The sequence below is a fragment of the Antechinus flavipes genome, chromosome 2 (assembly GCF_016432865.1).
Source record: "Antechinus flavipes isolate AdamAnt ecotype Samford, QLD, Australia chromosome 2, AdamAnt_v2, whole genome shotgun sequence".
Classification (NCBI taxonomy): Eukaryota; Metazoa; Chordata; class Mammalia; order Dasyuromorphia; family Dasyuridae; genus Antechinus; species Antechinus flavipes.
The window spans coordinates 328,128,885-328,147,336 of NC_067399.1; the positions used below are offsets into that span (position 1 = coordinate 328,128,885).

Genomic DNA, 18,452 nt, shown 5'->3' on the forward strand with positions numbered 1-18,452 from the left:
GGCAGTAGCAGGACTAGAACCAAGTATATTAACATTAAAGGAATGGGGAAAAGTAAGTATTTACTAAGCATCTTATCTATGTGCCAAGCACTCTACTAAGAAGTTTGCAAATCTCATTTGATTCTCATAGCAACCCTGTGTGGTAATGCCTATTATCCCCATTTTACATTTGTTATGGTGACCTGTCTGATAAGAATCATATACACCCAGGAGTCTCTAAGTTGAAGAAACTGAGGCAGCCAGAGATTAAGTGACCTGTTCAAAATCACAGTTAAGTGTCTGAGGTTGAACTGACTCAGATGTTTATGACCCCAGGCACAGGGCCCTACACCCTCTGCTAGCCAGCTGCCTTCCTGATCTTTGGCAATATTTAACTCAGCCTTAGATGTAAATTATTTTAGTGTATAATGGATCTTTTTTTTTCTGATTTCCTTGGGGTATGTATAAGAACTAGAATCGCTAGATCAAAGACTATGGGCATTTTGGTCACCATCTTTGCACAATCCTATACTACTTTCCAAATGATTAAACAAATTCACAGCTCTGCTAATATGTTAGTGTGCCAATCTTTACATAACTCCACCAACACTGACTATTCCTATCTTTTGCTGTTTTCATTAATGAGCAAGGTAAACCATTATCTCAAAGTTGTTCTAATACTTTTTTGTATCATTTAGAGGTGTTTTTTTTTAATATAACTGCTGCTACTAGTTACAATTCTTGAGAACCTTTTGTTTATCTTCTTTGACTATATAACCATGAGGCAATAGGCTTTTGGTGTTACATAATTGTGTTGGTATTAGGTCCCTTGATATCTAGGATATTAAAAAAAAAAAAAAAAAGATCTAAAAAGGCAGGAGAATTTTCTTTTTTACAAGTTCACGATATGTACAAAGCACTCTGAAAATGTGTGTCTAAAAATGTTTGCATCATTAAATGATTCTGTTGCTTAAAATAGAATGTGTGTATAATCTCAGAAAATTCTCATATCTACATATTTTTAAAACTTGGAGATATAATTTTCCAATTCTAAAAATTTTCCAAGTTTTATTGTTTTGCACCTACTTATTGAAAGTACCAAAATATTTCATGTTTTGATTAGTTTGCAAAAATCACTGGTTCACAAATCAGTTCCAATAGCATAATAATGAATAGAACTAGCTACACCCAGCGAAAGAACTTTGGGAAATGAGTGTGAACCACTATGTAGAATTTTCAATCCCTCTATTTTTGTCCGCCTGCATTTTTGATTTCCTTCACAGGTTAATTGTACATTATTTCAAAGTCTGATTCTCTTTGTGCAACAAAATAACTATGGATATGTATACATATATTGTATTTAACATATGCTTTAACATATTTAACATGTATTGGTTTATCTGCCATCTGGGGAAGGGGGTGGGAGGAAGGAGGGAAAAACTGGAACAAAAGGTTTTACAAATGTCAATGCTGAAAAATTACTCATACATATATCTTGTAAATAAAAAGCTATAATAAAAAAAAATTAGTTTATATCAAGGGATACAAAAACTTCAAACCTGGTCTCAGACACTAACTATATGATCTTAAACAAGTCACTTAACCCTGCCTGCTTCAGTAATAAGACTGGAGAAGGAAAGGCAAAGAAAGCACTTTAGTATCTTTGCCAAGAAAACACCAAAATAGGGGCAGTTAGATACCAAAGTAGATAGGTCCTCTTGACTCCAGGAACAATGTACTAAGTTCAAATACGGCCTCAAAACACTTAACTCTTCTTAGATGTGTGATCCCTGGGAAAGTCACTTGACTGGGAAATGTTTTATTTCTACTTTCTGTTCTGAGCTCTTATGTAAAGAAAGCTCCTGAATATACAAGATTTGGGCCTATATGCAACATGTCTACATGTGAAAATAGAGTATCATATATAATAATACTGAGTTTAATAAAACAGATGAGCTCGTTTCATTTAAATGCTTTCTCTCTCATCATAAGAATTCAGGACTTCCCCTTCTCTAACTTTAGATTCTAAAAAATAAAAAAAACTCTCCTCTAAGATCAAAGACTCTTTTCCCCCAATCTTTCCCTGGACACTGTCATTAATAACTTCAGTCATGGTAGGTAAATTCACTATTATGTTTGTTTTTTTAGCAAAAAAAGGTAACAGGAAGCAGAAAGATTGAACTCCATTTTTGTTAAGTTAAGAAGTTAAAAACTGCTTCCCACTTTTCTGGGTAATTGGAAAACAAAAATAAATCATTTAGTGACCAAAATAAAAATGAAGTCTTATGAATTATGTTCCTTTTATCTCACCCAACTTACTGCCATTTCCAAGTCTCAAATTTAATTTGTCAGCTCTGAATATCATCATCAATAACAGCACTTTGCAAAAGTCCTTAGAAGGAGGGGCAGGGAGTACACTCTTCTGTGCAATCCAACTCCTATTCATGATTGATTAAGATAGATCCCCTATGTCCTTCTTTTTCCCAGAATCCTTGTCCAATGCCAAGTTTAATCATCTCAGAGCCTGTGAACTTTGGGCAAAATCTACTATCCTGTCATGGTTACTTCCAGGACCTCATGTTTCCTCAACAGCATCTTTAAGTAATAAGGGTTATAATTAAAAACCTTCATTTCTCATACTTTTCTGGCTACTTAGTAAAAATAAATACAGGTAGAAGATCTTAGCTATGGCTTTGATGAGATACAGATCCTCTGGTGTGTCTTGAATTTTAGTAGCCCATTTTGGGGACTGATATGAGTTGCAGGGTATTCCCAGGTGCTCTTAAGATAATCAAAAAACCACCTGCTAACAGATTAAAAAACAAACAAAAACAAACTGAGTCTTATCTGTAGATCTCATGGACAGAAGCAAAGGATTTCCTGTTCCCTTTTGCTTTTACACAAAATCACTCAAACTACTTATGGCCCTTTTGTGACCTTTTTCTTTTCATTTTAAGGCTATCCTAGATTTTCATTTTAACCTAATTTCATCTAATTAAAAATGGAAGAATGTGGCAGAGTATATTTGTTCTAGACCTGTATATCCCACTAGGACAAGGTTTCTTAAATCTTTTTTTTTTTTGTCATGGACTCCTCTGGCAAGATGATGAATGGTGAAGCCTACGAATCCTTCTCAGAATGTTTATGAATAACTGAAATACTTTATTTCAGATAAACTAGCAAAAAAAGTAATTTTTTTGCATCCAAATTTGAAGATCATCTAAAATTAATTGCTAGATCCTTTTTATGGACTTTCAAGTCCATAAGAACTACTCTAGAAGATGGCACTATTACTTCTCCCTTCAATGTGCAAAGGAAAATCAAAAATTTGTTGCAGTGAAATAGCACACAAATTACTCTCCAAAAAAAAAAAAAAAAAAAAAAAAAAAAAAAAAAAAAAGTCTACAAACTGATAAGGAGATTGCTGTCTGGGGAAAGCCATTTCCTCCACAAACAAGGATCCAATCGTAAACTATCCATTGCTTTGACATCCAACATCCTACTGCCTTCTGAAAAATAGAATTAAGTTAAGCTTTATTCTTTAAAGGGTGAAGTCTTCATTCATCCTACCTAGCACATTCTACATATTTTTTTGTCATCAACTTGCTGAAAAACCTTTTCTGATAACTAAAACATATACCTTTGATCCTTTTTTGAGCAATTTTAAGTGTCACAGGCATATTTGGAGCATTTGTCTTCAACTATCTGTAACATTACTGTAATTTCTAATTTGCTATTTGGATAATTTCCAGCAAACTCTTCACTTTTTGAATATATTCTTGACAACTGTTTGAATTACAAACTTTTTTATATCTAAGCAGTTGATAATGACCTTATCTATAATGATGCAGAAAACATGCTAAGTCATCTCATTTCTTTCACTTGGTAAGACTTTGCCATTTGGTCAAGAAGAAATGCTTTAAAAAACAAATCAACAACAAAAAAACCCGCAGAATAGCAACAGGCTTTTTAACATGGCAGATTTTAAAACCAGTTTTGTTTAATGGCTTATATGTTTATGTTATTTCTGGAGGTTCTCTGCTGTTTTAACAAACTGTACCAACTGTATGGCTTTCTTGAGTCTCAAGGAAAGATCAAGGGATACAATAAGACAACTGCTACAGATTACATTATAGCCTTTGTGAACAGTGGTTTCATGAGTTGCAAATTTCTTATCTGTGGGTACACTGGTATCATTGTTTCTAACATCTTTTCCCCAAACATGGGAATCACTAAACAACTATTTCTTACCAGAGTATACTGCGAACCAAAATTTAAAGGAAAATTTTGTCTAGTTTGTTAATCACACATTTCCTGCTTTGAGCAAATTTACAGCATGCCTCAAAAGGCAGCTGTTCAGCTCAACAACTAATATGTATATATCAGGGAAAAAATGCCTTTTAACAATTTTCAAAAAAATAATTCCATAATGAGGATACTAACTAAAACTTGTCCTGAAACAAATTTGTTGTCTTCTTAGTTTTCATGTTAAAGATACATTATCATTCCCAGGAATCAATTACACAGGATTGTTTTATTCAACAAAGTCCACCTCAGAAGCTAGTTTACATACATTTTATAGATAGAGTTCTTCAAGTGATACTGCCACAAGGAATGAAAAGATCACTGGATTTTCCTAATTCATCTAACAGGCCATTTAGCATTTTTATTTTTATTTGTTGGCCCTCAATAGTGGTACATTTCTGAATGTTTTAAGCAGTGATTCATATAATTAAAAAAGAGGAACCAGCACTCTTCTTGATAATATGGATTGTATAATGTACCATATAGTCACATATAAGACTGCTGCAAGCATCCTCCCCATTGATAGAGCATGACAATATCAAGAAAAACCACCTTCACTTTTCAAACATTGTGGTGCTTCATCTCTTTTACCTATGAATGTGGCTCTGCAGAGAACTACATTGCTCATTACCATTTAGACTCTCAGCTATAGTTCCTTCTATATCCATCATTGCTGGAATCAAGACTGATGCTCTCTCTAAATCTGCCTTAATCACTGCAATTTTAGCATCATCTAATACACTACAATCAGTTTACCATCAGATGAGAAAATGGAGTATTACTTATCAGTTCTAAAATCTGCTTTTATCAATAAAGATGCAAACAAAATTATAGTATTATGACAACCAAACTGTACATTCTGAAAATATGACAAAGTCAGAATTTAAAACATTTCTTTGGTGCTGAGAAGGCTACATGTAAAGAAAAAATTCTGTTTTACTCTATTATTATTCACATGGTTAATAAGTATTTGACAAATTCAACTGATATGGATAAAAAAATAACCCAAACAAAAATAAATATAGGAATTTTTCTTTCATACTAAATGAAATAATCAAAAATATGATGTTTAAGTCATTGTTCACCATTTGACACATCTGGTCCTTATAGATTACAAGTTTAATTTCTGCCTCTGCCTCCTGGGTTTCAACCCCCAGTTAAAATCTCACCTTTTACAGGAAACCTTGTTCAATCTCTTTTAATTTAGGAGACTTCAATTTCTTAACCATTTCCAGTTTATCCTGCATAAAATTTGTACATAGTTATATTCCCTTAATGGCTCCCCCATTAGGTCCTGAGATTCTCAAGGGCAGGGGCCATCATTTACTTTTCTTTGTACTCTCAGCACAATGTCTGACAAATAATAGACACAATGTTTACTGACTAAAAACAAATATATAGAAGTCATTAAGTATAAAGTAAAAATATCAAGTCTGAGTTTGAAATGTCTAACAACAGTTTTGCATTAATTGACAAAACAGATATGCTTTTGGTGTTAAGTCATTTTGCTACGAGCTTATCTTTTTAACCTCTGGAATCCATTTGTAAAAAGTATGGATCTGGACAGGAGGTGAATCCAAGATTGGACTGGATGATCTATAAGGTTCTTCTCAGATCTGAAGTCCTACTTCTGTGATTTCATATGAAAACCACTTTTACAACAAATGCCACAATACAGACGAAATCCACATTTTAATTTCTAGCCTGGACTTCAACCCTTAGCACTGGTCATACAATTTCAATTGCTTGAATATTATAGCTAAGATGCTCACCATCACCTCAAGCTAAAAGAAAAGTCAACTTTATCAACAAACTAATCCCACATTTCCAGTGCCCCAGCATCCAAACTTAAAATCAATCTTCTACTCCTTCATTTCACAATCCCTGAAGAGCAAACATCAACCCACTCCTAACTGATACTTCCCTTCTAGTTTCTATTTCTTTTCCTCTGTCACCATCCTAAGTCAGAAACTTATCAATTTATAACTATACTACAACAGTTTATGCACTAGTCTGCCTTCCATCAACTCTTCTACCCACACCCTTCACCCTAAATACCCAACTACACTTCCAACAACCTATTTTATTCCTGTCACCCTTGCTGTATAATACTACCTTTCAAAGGCTTTCCACTACTTAAAAAAAAAAAAAAAAATCTGCCCCAAAAGTGTATTTCTAGGCCCAATGTCTATTTGCTTCCCAAAATCTCCACTCTACTGAAACCGATTTACTTACTCTCTGGATTAACCTTTCTCCTCTCAAGTTTTTGCTCATTTTATTCCATTCTCCCATGCCTATTCAAATGCCATTCCTTTCAAGATCAACTTCTGATCCCACTCTCTTTATAAAGCTTTTACTGCCAAATCCTTCTGACTCTTCTAATATTGTTTATGCGACTATAAAATCTGACAATTAATTACTACCTTGCAATACTGCTTCCATTGAAATCTATATAATTATTTACATAACAGGAATTTTAAAGCATATTTATGTCTCATCTTCCCAATTATATCACAGGCTTTCCCATTTCTTTGTATTCTCCAGAATACCTGGGCTATTATTGCTTTGTATAGCAGAACATTTTAAATGCCCTAATGTTATTAATTTGCTAAAAACTATTACTTATTTGCCTCACAATTTGATATGTATTTTTTTTATGCTTGGCCATAAAAGAAAATTGAGGTTTATAAATTCAAGTGATTATGTAATTCAAAAGAGAAAAAAATTGCAGCAACAAGAAATTTTCAGCTGGTTAGAAATTTACTTATAATTTACTTTTCTTTAGAGATAAACGATTCATTGGGAAATATTTGAAATCCATTAGTGCTCTTAAATTCACTTCTTAACATCATTTTACTGCCACCAAACTATTAAAAACTAAAATTTTTTAAACTGTTTTTTTTATCACCACCTACCAGAAACATTCCAAGAAACAGTACAAAGATAGATCCAGATTTAAGGGCTAATAGCTTTTGATGACTTTCCCCCACAAATGTTCAGGATACATCTGAAAGATAAAGAATTTCTTATTTCTAAAATGTTTAATAGCACATATTCAAACTATAGAACTTAAGAGTCTAAATACGTTTTTAAAACATTTTAACAAAATATAATTTTTAATAACTATTTCACAAATTAAGAACTTTCTATCCCTCACTGGAAATTTATTAAAAGAATGCTGCTGCCTAGTCTTTTTCATAGTGAAACATAAAAATCATTCTGTAAGATTCAGCTTATTCATAATACTCAAATCTACCTGTTTATAGGGTATGGCAAATGTGGAGTCAGTAGATCTCAGCTCAAATACTACCTCTGATGTTTACTATTAGCCTCATCTTACACAAATCAAAACCTTTCTCAATCTTTCTCTTTAAAATGAGGGGGATGATTTAGAGCATGACACTGCTGAAATACTGTGCAGTTCTAAGTCTATGAGCATATAATTACATCATATACTTTATCCTCAGCACAATGTTTGTATCCTCATAAAAACTATAAATCTACTTCATCAAAATACTTGAAAAATTTTTAAAATATATAGGAAAATAAGGCACTTTCAGATAAATCGGTAAATCACTGAAAAATTCTTTAAAAGATTCTCTAATCCTATATTCTACTAGAAATCAGAATACAAATGCTTCACCATGTCTAGGATGAAAACAAAACTGGCTCCTGGATGAGTGAAGAGAAATTGTATTATGTTTCTACAGACACACACACTTTACAGAAGCAAGATTAAGTTTTTTATTCTATTTCAGTTAAGCAGGGTCTCTTCTTGCTAGGCCATAGAAAGGCAGGCTAGGGATGATGGAATTAAGACCTTCCTGGTCCTTTTACAACATACATTCCTTAATATGTTCCTCCTCCTGCCACATATGCCATATGTTCAGAAACTGGCTACACAAATCCACTCAGAGACAGAGAAATTAATATTAACAAACCAATTTAGCTATAACATTTACCCTATTTTGGTTTCCACACAATTCTTAGTTGATTTGGAATGGTCCTAATGGCAAGTTCAAGATACAGTAATAACAGGAAGTTGCTCTCACTTGCATAGTTATTTTGTGGAAATACAAGATTTTATATTTTACATTTCCTCCCCTCTTCTATTTAATACTTATTGTGCTTCCATATTTTAATTTTCCTAACTTTTTTTTTCATATTTCTTTAATAACTAGTCATATTCACCATCACTAGTTCAGGAAATTTACTCTCCTCAAAACTGTCATTTGGACATGATTCTGTTGATTAATCAAACTCATATTTTCCATAGTACTAGTAATTAACCTCATAATGCAAGGGATCAAACATAATATAAACAATAATCTACCTAAGGCAAGCAGTATTATGATCTAAGCCAATTAGAACCAAATATCCCTTCCCAGGTTTGGAAAAAACATGTTTTTTTTTGGTTTGTTTGTTTGTTTTTTTAATTTTAGCAATTTCTTTTACAACTTTACCACTATCATCAATTTTTAAGCAACAATTTGAAATATTTCATTTTCCACACATTCCCCCTTCTTGCGCTAGTAAGTAGACCTACACCAGTCTATGCTGTAAGTCTGCTTCTCTTGTCTGATCTGCCAATGAGTCTTAAGATCTTAGTCATTTGGCTTGTGATAATTCCCACCACTGATTCTACCTGAATCAAGCTACTATTCAAAAGATAAATAGGGGTTCTATATCCCTAGCTTCCATCTTGGCCCAAGTGGATTATCCATAAATTTGAATAATTCTTTCTGGGGACCACTTACTTCCCCAACTCTTAGCATTTGTAGTGTTGGCAAGGCTGGTATCTGCTGATCTTTTCTTTCTCCCTAAATTTTCAAAAGGGGAACTCCTAATTGGAATTCTCATTTTTCTACAAAGAAAAACTTGGGTCTTTTTATTCCTATATAACAAACTCCAGTCCAGTTAATAGGAAGATGTATATCTTCCATTAGACCACAGATCCAAATGTCTTTTCAGTACAGGCTGCTCTTGACAATGAATACTGAATTCATTGCTACTGAAAGGATAGTAGTGGGAGTCCTTATTTCCCAATGGTCTCTAATAGACTTATTTGGAATATAGATCCATCTCCGTAATTGTTTTCTTTTCCATTCACACTTTTTTATACAAGTGTTATTGCTTTGGTCTATTATGCTCCTAAATGAGTTGAAATATATTGCTTGATGAGTTTCATTTACCCCCACACTATTTAAGGAATGGAAGAAAACATTATAGTTTGATTAGCACATTGACACTCAGCTATCTTCCTATCTCCTTTATAATAAGAATATTTAGCATTTCCTCCTACCAGAATATATTCACAGCATTCAAGAGTTTGGGACCGACACTTCGACAGGCTAAAGTTTTGGAATTTCACATGTGTATTATTCCATAAGTTCGAATAGGCTATACACTTCACCATATCATTTCTTGGCCTTCCTGAATAGGTCCACTCATAACTATTTTCTCCCCAAAACTGACTCGATACACAGTCTGGTTCAGGCAATGCTTGCCAGCAACTGAAGTGCTAGTAGCCAACTGTTCTTCCTGTTGAGCCCTCAAAGCCTGTTCTGTTCCTAACCTCGGGTCAGTTACTGAGTATCCAGGCCAGATTCAGGGATACAGGAACAAAAGGCCAACTTTCTGTGGCTTCAGGACCTTCACAGATCCAGCAGCTAGACGTGTGAAAGGCTGCAGCCACTGTCTCTATTAGCCATATGAATTAATTGGGAGAGGGAGGTATCAAAACTGGTGCCAGATGAATGAACCCAAGTAGAATGGCACTTACAAGATTAAATAGAATGAACCCCACTATTGTTTTTGCTGTTAACTCAAATAATAAAGACCAATAACAGAATTGTATTCAGTCCTTCATTCACTACTCCTGTGTCCTGGTTTTTATTCTCATATCCTCATATATTCCTCGGAGGTTGACCACTTTCTTATATCAAACACTCAGAGAATACAATCATCAGCAATACTATAATTGTACTTAGTCTAAAGATGCTGAGTCCAATTTCCTCATTCATTCTTAAGTATTCCTCTTTATTATCACCTTCAAAAACTCAGGCATTTGTCTTTACCTGTCCATTCTCTGGTTGGTTTTATTAGTCCTTTCACTCTAGTGTAATGAGTCCATCCCTTTTCAGCAGTTTGGAAGCTGTTTCGGTTATCAGTAGTACTTGGAATATTCCTTTATATTCTGGTTGCAGTTTTAGAGTCTTTTCAGGACTTAAATTAGGACTTCATCACAGCCTGATAATGGTGGAGAGTAAATTGAAGAGGAGTTTGCTCAAGGCAAACCTTTTTTCCTAAGGGAAGAAAGGGAAGAAGAAACTACTAGTACTTAAATCCTCAAAAAGTTATCCTTTGATTTAAATTTGGGAAGGTCTTTTTTGCTCCCCATGTAGAGTAGTTCAAACAATTCATAGGGAAATAATCCAATATCGCTTCTAGGAACCATCCTAATTCTAAGTAATGCTATAGGTAAATACTTAGTCTCAATTATAAGCTTAGTCACCTGTCTCTTTAGGATTTGATTCCTCTTTTCTACTCTTCCTAAAGGAGGATGCCAGCAGGTGGAAATGCTAATTAATCCCTAGCCCTTGAATAATTCCTTGTAGTATTTTTGAAGTGAAGTGAGTTCCATTATCCGAGTCAATATTTCCACCATTGGCATTAGGAGGAATGATTTATTCCTTAACAACTTTGCTCATTCCTGAAGCTGTTGCAGTGTTTAGAGGATAAGCTTCTACTCATCTAGTGAAATGATCTAGTCTTACGAATTTAATCTTCCAATTGGAGCCATTTCAACAAGATCTACCTGAATACTTTGGAAAGCCAGAGACTCTTCTTCCTGGAATTCTTTCTCAAAACCTTGTTGACCTTTTGACATATCAAACAACTCTCACAAATCTATTTAACTATTGTATATATTCCCCTACATCGATAATTCCTTAAAAATAAATCACACATAGCTTGAGCTCCCCAAAGGTTCCTTGAAGCAAAATCCACAGTACTTCTCTAGCCAATGATCTAATTAGCATTTCTCTTTCCCACTGGGGAAAAGCCATCTCTTTCCTCCAATGCTTCCAGTGTTCCTAAATCCTGGAGCTTCCTTTCCTTTTTTTGCAAATATTGGTACAATCTCCACCTTGATAATGGAAGAGAGGAGCACAATTTCTTTTTCTTGTAAGAGACAGCTACTTCTTTAGCTGCCTCATCTGCCAGCCTGTTACTTCTGGTTTCTAAGGTATTTCCTTTCTGATTTCCTTTCACATAGACTACTACAATTTCTGCAGGGACAAGCAAATTCTCAAGTACTTGCTTCACTAGCTCCTCATGCACTTAATCCTCTTTCATACCAAATTTTCCCCAAAGTATGAACTAGTCTATATGCATATAAAGGAAAGTCCTTTCCTTTAAATAATTTTAGGACCTGAATCAACTCATACTATTATTCACAGATTTAAGCTAACCAATTGTCAGGCAAATACTTGGTTTCTTAGAGAATCCCCATGTTCCCCTCCACAATAGTATATCCACTGCACCATTTCCCATCTATAAGTGAAAAACCCATAATGAAGAGCCTATATACCCTTTGGAAAAAATGATTAGGTCAAACTCTAGCTTGAAAAAGTACTACATCTAAATAGTTATGTTCTTGGTCAGAATACTCCATATCCCCCTTTCATAAAAATAAGGCAGGATTTACACTAGAATCAGTTCTGAGAACCAAACTATCTTTTCCCATTAAAACTGTTTCATTGTTTAAGATTCAGGAATCTGATAAGCATCTTCCTGCCCTTTGATTCAAGATCTTCCTCACCTGATGGGGGTAAAGGGTTACTAAAGCTCCTCCAAAAAGTTAATTTTCCACTTTTCTTTCCCTCTCCCCTATTCCCCCTTCTACACATTCTGATAAGTCCCAGAGATTGGGTCCAGAAGTTCAGATAGAAAGGCTACTAGTTGTCTCTTCCCTGCCCACAATTGAGTCTACACCTCCATGATTGCAACTTGATTAACTATGATGAACAAATGGAAAGGTCTGTCTACAGTAGGTAATGCTAGTACTGAAGCTTCAGTCAGGGGCCGATTCACTTCCTTTATCAAGGTCTTTTTTTCCTCTGTCCATATAACATTAGGTTTTTCTAATAATTTTTGGTAAAGCTGCTTAGTCTATTAAGTTATGAGAGTCAATCCACAATCTACAACATCCAATTAGTCCCAGAAATTTTTTCTTTTGGCTTGAGGAAGTAGGAGCTCATTAATTCCTTTTATTCCTTTAATTGTTCTCCTTCACTAATCAAATATCCTAAATACTTCACCTCCTTTTCTACTTGTAATTTTTTCTTGGATATTCTCAAACCTTGTTTTCCCAGAAAATTTAATTGTTATAATTGCTTCTGCCACTTCCTCTCTTTTCTTCCTAGAGAAGAATGTTATTCACATACTGGAGAAGTATCATTCCCTTAGGAGTGAGTTTTTCTAGCAGCTTTTCCAAGATCTGGCCAAATTAGGTTAGGGGACTCAAGTAAATGCTTGGGAAAGTATTGTCCAACTATACTGTTATCTCCTCCAAGTGTCAGGATGTTCCCGAATAAATGCAAAGATCATCTCTACTTTCTTTTTCTAAGGGGCATCTTTAAGGTCCACAACAGTGAACCATGTGTGAGAAGTGGGAATCCTACTAACAGTATATGGGTTGGGTACTACTGGATACCTACTCTGAACTATTTTATTTATGTCTCTTAGGCACTGGGTCAACATGTGTGCTCCATCTGCTTTCCAAACTGATAAGACGGGAGTAAATGAAAGGAGACTTTCAGGTTTCAAGTAATCCATTCATCACTGGCTACAATTGCCATTCTATGTTCTAATTACAATTCAGGATTTTAGGTAGCATGTCACTACTTAAATGCCCAATTTTCTTACCTTGCTCTATGCACAGACTCCCATAGGTTGGCCATTCCTTCCTTTTTCACTAGTTTAGTCACACTTTTCAGAAAGCGAAATTCTCAGGATTCTAGGTTAAGGGGGAGAAGGATCACAACCAGACTACGAAGTCGCTGAAAATCAGCAGGGGCACCCATTTTGCTTTCAGGTGATTGGTCTCTGATCTGATGCTTTGGATCCTGGATAGGCCACCAGATTGTAAAAAATGCCATTATCTAGGATGAAAACAGAACTAGCTCCAGGGTGAGTGAAGTTAACAGAGTTTTAATACATTCTTGGAGGAGGGCATGCTGTCCACAAATAGACACATCTTACAGAAATGAGATCAAACTTTTTATCATATTTGAGATACAGAGAGTCTTTCCATTATTATCCTATTGGCTGGGGAATAGTGAAATTAAAAGACTTCCCAATCCCACTTACAATATACATTCCTTAACATGTCTCTCCCCCCATATATCACATGTTCAGAAAATGGATGCCCAACTCCACCCAAAGGTGAAGAAGTTAATATTCATAAAGTAATTAATCACTTTGCTCTTAGCTATAACCTTTACCCTTTACCTTACTTTGGTTTCCACACAGCTCTTAGCAGGTCAGTTTGGCTCTAAACATAAGTTTAAGATATAGTAATAACAGGATGTTGTTCTCACTTGCATAGTTTTGTGGAAAATGCAAGATTTTCTACTTCATATACATGAGAACTAAATATGATTATCTGGACATAAACCAATTCTCAAGGTCTTTACATTTTTAAGTTGTGATACTTAGAGAGAAATGAAAATGATGTGTAACATGAGGAAAACCTAAGAGATTATTAATATTTTTTTAAAAAAAGATTTCTAAAAGGTCCTTTAAAATTTATTTATGCAAATAGAAAGAAAAAAATTAACTTCATCAATTCATGCTATTTGTTTTTCCTAGAAAGTCCCTCGAATGTCATTTCACAATGGTACTTCACAAGTACCCAAATTTTCCAATGTGTACTCTGAAGAGAGAAGAAATCAACCTTAGGTTGATAAAGAAAAAGTAAACCATGCACCTCCAATGCATCCCAAGAAATATGTTAAGCATCAATAAATTCCCTAACAAAAGTACAAGAAAATTCTCCTTTTACTAAAAAGATTTTTAAAAGGCTCAAGTCTGGGATCTGAAGACCATGTACAATACCTAATTTGCCATGTCTCGTGACATGCTAGCTATCTATGCAGAACCTAATTCCTACACATGGAACACTTTAAGAATTGTAAAGCACTTTACTCACAAAAACACCAAGGCACAATGCAAGTATAATCCCCATTTTACTAATCAAGAAACAGAGCCTCAGAGGTGAAACTTCTTATATTCCCAACATCTAGCACAGTCTGACAACTTGGTAAGCATTTAAATGTTAAAGCAGGATCACATAGCTAGAAAGTATCTAAGATAACACTAAAAATTTAGTCACCTCTAAAAACCCCTATATCATGGAAATGTCAATATTTTACTGCATTATTTTTTAAAAAATTAATTTAGGACTTCTTTGCTAAGTTCTAATGCTAAAAATTTCATTACTACTTATGACATCATAACTGATTTTGGTAGGCAAGACTACAACTTAGTAAAAATATAGCTTCTGCTGAAGAAGGGATTCCTGATGGGTACATAAGAAAAGCAAAGATACAGATATGTAAGTATGTTTTTTGTACCAGAGGCAAAAATGGGAGTTTCAATGTGTTAAGACATGAACTCCTACTTAAAGAGAAAAGTTAAAAGACATTTATGCGATCAAATTTTATAATCAACTCAGTACTCAGCACAGTTAACAGCTGCTGAATGAACATGAATGAAGGGGAAATAGAAAGGGGCATTTGTAGTTCCTCTAACTAATATTAAGAATGTGCTGTTAACATTGAATTAACATTCACTGACTGGGCTACAGAAAGTTTTTTGGAGTGGAGGAACAAAAAAGAATATACTTGAGAAGATTACTGATATTAAATATGTGCATTAATAAGTCACAATGCATATAAGCTATGCAAAGAAAGCAGAGCTACAGTTAAAAAAATTTCTGTTCTTGTGATTAGTTTTGCTTTCATTGAAAAACAACAACAAACAAAACCCATAGAAAACAAATTAAAAGAGATTCCATTCATACTAAAAGATAAAACAAATAAAGTCCAAAAAGAAGCTAAAATTGTAAAGAGAATCATCACTTTTTCAAAGCATCGAGGATCAAAATCTTGTTTTGTTGCATTTTAATTGTTCTTGCAAATGTCTCTTTCCCAGATTTCTTGATCCACAGTCTTACGTGGAGTTTTCTAACTTGTCACTTAGTTTTCAGACTCTAACCTCTATGGATGCCAATGGACCATCTGCCTGAAGTATCACTTTGAAGATGGTATTTTAAGATAAATTTTAACCCTCTGTTTAAAGTTCTGACCTAAAATTCAAAGATTCTCTATTATCTGGCTTCTATCCTACCTTTCCAGCTTCACTTCCCACTAGCTCTTCTCCACAAATCCTTAGTCAAATCATTCTACTTGAGGTCCTCCAAACTAATTTTTACGCTAACTTTTGCTATAGTTTCCACATCCAGTTCTCCATCCCATAAAGCAACTTCATCTTTGCCTATTAAACAAAAATACAACATCTATCTTCACTATTCTTTCAACAATACATCACAATCTACCTCAAAGGACTTCTGAGTAAACATGAAAATCCATCACTAAGTCTTCTCTCTACTCCTTCCCCCATTCTAAACATATCCAGGATAATATACTCACCTCTGCAACAATCTTCAAAGGTTCTGAAGTTCACTCATTCTATACTCTTTACAATAAAACTGCAAAATAATAATTTAGAGAAGTAAACTTAAACACTTGTACCTCACAAAATTTTATGCTTCTAAAAGAGTTTAAAATCAACTAGGGATACTGGGAGAAGAGTGGGTGTGAACGTCCTAGAACTCAAAACTTTTTAAAATTTTAACCAATACAAATTTAGTACATCTCTTTACATTAAAAAGTTACTCAATTATGGGGGGGAAATATACACTTTATCTAGATGATGAATAGTTGGAATAAGTTTTTCCCTCCTAATTAAAATTGAAAATCCAGTTCCAGTTAAAAGCTCGTCCCCAACTCAATCTCAGGTTTAAGATTTTAACAACTACTGTTGTCCAGTTAATATCCTATTAAGTTTAAATCAAAGTTTTTCATTTAACAGAGTCATTACAGAACTGCTTAATAAATGCTTACCGTACTCCTCAGACAATAGTTATCCGAGGGCTGTCAAAAACTATCTCCATTTTAAAAAGCGAATCACGGTTAAAATCGAAAAGGAATCACAGCGTGACCTTGGGCTAGCAACTATTATGGCAAAGCAGAAAGAATTCCTGAATCCTGAAACCCAGGGCCTTCTTCGGATTCTCCAGCTTCCACACTAAAGTGGAAACGCCCTCTATCTAGGCAGGGTGGGCCTGGCAAAAATAACTTTTATCATGTTTAAAAAAGTCAAATCACGGCCTCTGCAATCATGGTGGCAAAGCAACATGAGATGCGTGAGGGGTGTGTGGGACAGCGGAACACCAGAGTCGAGCACACGCCTCCTATACCCGAGGGAAGAGACAACCCAGCTAGAGAGGTAGCAAAACTCCACCCCCCTTCTCCGGCGGGAGAGAAGGCCTAGTTCCCTCCCTCCCTCCCCACCCCCTCTCCACCTCCTCCCTTTTCGTTCTCACAGCGAGGAACTTTCTTGGTCGCGATTGCCGCGAGGCCCCCTCACTTCCGGTGTGGTGCCGCTATTGCTGCGCCATCCCCTAACACCCCCCCCCCCCCCCAGTCAGGCAACCGCAGCCTTCAATTGACCTTTGTGGGTGGAACTCAGATTTGTTCAGTCACTCACTGTGCTCTCACCCGGGACGGAAGGTGAACGCCTAGTCCACAAGAACGAATCAACCGGGTAAAGACTCCTCTCCTCTCCTCACGAAGCTTAAAATGGGAAAGAGTTACCGCCACCGCTGCCGAGACAAAATGGCGCCGGGAACAGGATTTGGCGCAGGCGCCTTGTATAGCCCCTGCCCCGCCCCCGGTGCAAGCCCCTCTCCGCAGCTATGAGTTCCGTTTCCATGGGACACCTGCCGCCAATCGCCGCTCTGGGCCGCTCTTCCTGACCCCCGAGTTCACCAATCAGTGTTCACTCAAGCACATCCGGAGTCATCTTCACCAATCATTTCTCAGGATCTACTGACTCAATTCCCAACTCCTCCAATAATGTTTGTGTCTTCGCGTAGCCAATCATAAGTGGGACATTTCCTACCTGCTGCTTTTCTTACCAATCGGTGCACTCAAGGCGTTACATCCAATCGGGACGGCGGGTAGCGAGCTCCAATGAGGAGCGCGGACGGGTGCTCCATCGTCATGAGGGACCAATAGGAGTTCGTGTAGGAGCGAGTCTGCTCAACAGCTTGTTATTTGGTGGATTGTGGCAGTAAATCGGGGCGAGCGGGGGACTGGGCGCAGGAACTGCCGCGGCGGCCAGGAGTGGTGCTGCCCGGACGGGGGCCCGCTGGGGTCAGTGTGGCTGGGGGGGATCGAGAGCTGACAGCGCGTACTTGAGCCGCAGTTGGTAGGTGGGGAGAAGAAGAGCGGGGGTTATTGAATGGGCAAAGCGGTAATAGCAGCTGGTGCTGCTGCCCGGAGTCCCGGTGCACTTAGAGATTTGGGGGTGGGGGTGGGGACGGGGGCGGCGAAGGAGAAGCTTCAGCAGCGGGAACCGCTGCTGTCTGTTTTCTTTTCTTTTTCTCTCCTCCCACCCCATCTCCAGTTCCCGGGGTAAAATGGCTGTGGGGGTGGCCGCCCCGCTAAGTTTGCTCTGGCGGAGTGAGGAGCTGGGCTGCTCCCGGGAGAGGGGTCCCAACTGTGCGGTGCTTCTTCCTCGAATGGATTCGGGAGCTGGACCAGAGGGATCGGGGTGGGGGCCTGGACGACCGGCGCCTCTAAGAGCGGCACAAAAAAAGTTGAGGCGGGTGAAGGGAGGAGGCAGTCGCTGCCACTGTGCGGTTCCCTTCCCCTCCCACACCCTGTCCCGGCTGCCTCCCTTCCTCTTCTCCACCTCTTCATTGCCCCCCACCTCCTCCTCCTCCTCCTCTCCTTCTTTCTCCTTTTCTTGGTCCGCGGGCGGCTGTTGCCCCTGTGGGACCCTAAGCCGCTTCTCCTCCCTGACATGGTGCAGAGCTG

At 36.8% G+C, this 18,452-nt stretch overlaps 1 protein-coding gene and 1 long non-coding RNA gene across 8 annotated transcripts in view; one reads left to right on the plus strand and one right to left on the minus strand.

The window, feature by feature from the left end:
• The window catches only part of LOC127549577 (uncharacterized), a 51,137-nt gene extending 33,665 nt beyond the window's left edge, over positions 1-17,472 (minus strand). Inside the window, exons 1-5 of one of the 6 annotated variants that reach the window (XR_007950665.1) lie at positions 17,130-17,471; positions 15,999-16,057; positions 13,213-13,448; positions 10,362-10,589; positions 7,200-7,291 (exon numbers count right to left, since the gene is read on the minus strand). This is a non-coding gene — a long non-coding RNA (uncharacterized LOC127549577). Of the gene's footprint in view, positions 1-7,199; positions 7,292-10,361; positions 10,590-13,212; positions 13,449-15,998; positions 16,058-16,472; positions 16,845-17,081 lie in introns of those variants that run through there. The other 5 variants (XR_007950666.1, XR_007950664.1, XR_007950662.1 and 2 more) reach the window with 5 other exon arrangements.
• Positions 17,473-17,731: 259 nt separating this feature from the next.
• ARID4A (AT-rich interaction domain 4A) overlaps positions 17,732-18,452 on the plus strand; it is an 82,909-nt gene continuing 82,188 nt past the window's right edge. Inside the window, exon 1 of one of the 2 annotated variants that reach the window (XM_051977743.1) lies at positions 17,732-17,841. The gene's annotated coding sequence lies outside the window, so the exon portion shown is untranslated. The remainder of the gene's footprint in view (positions 17,842-18,452) is intronic. The other variant, XM_051977742.1, reaches the window with a different exon arrangement.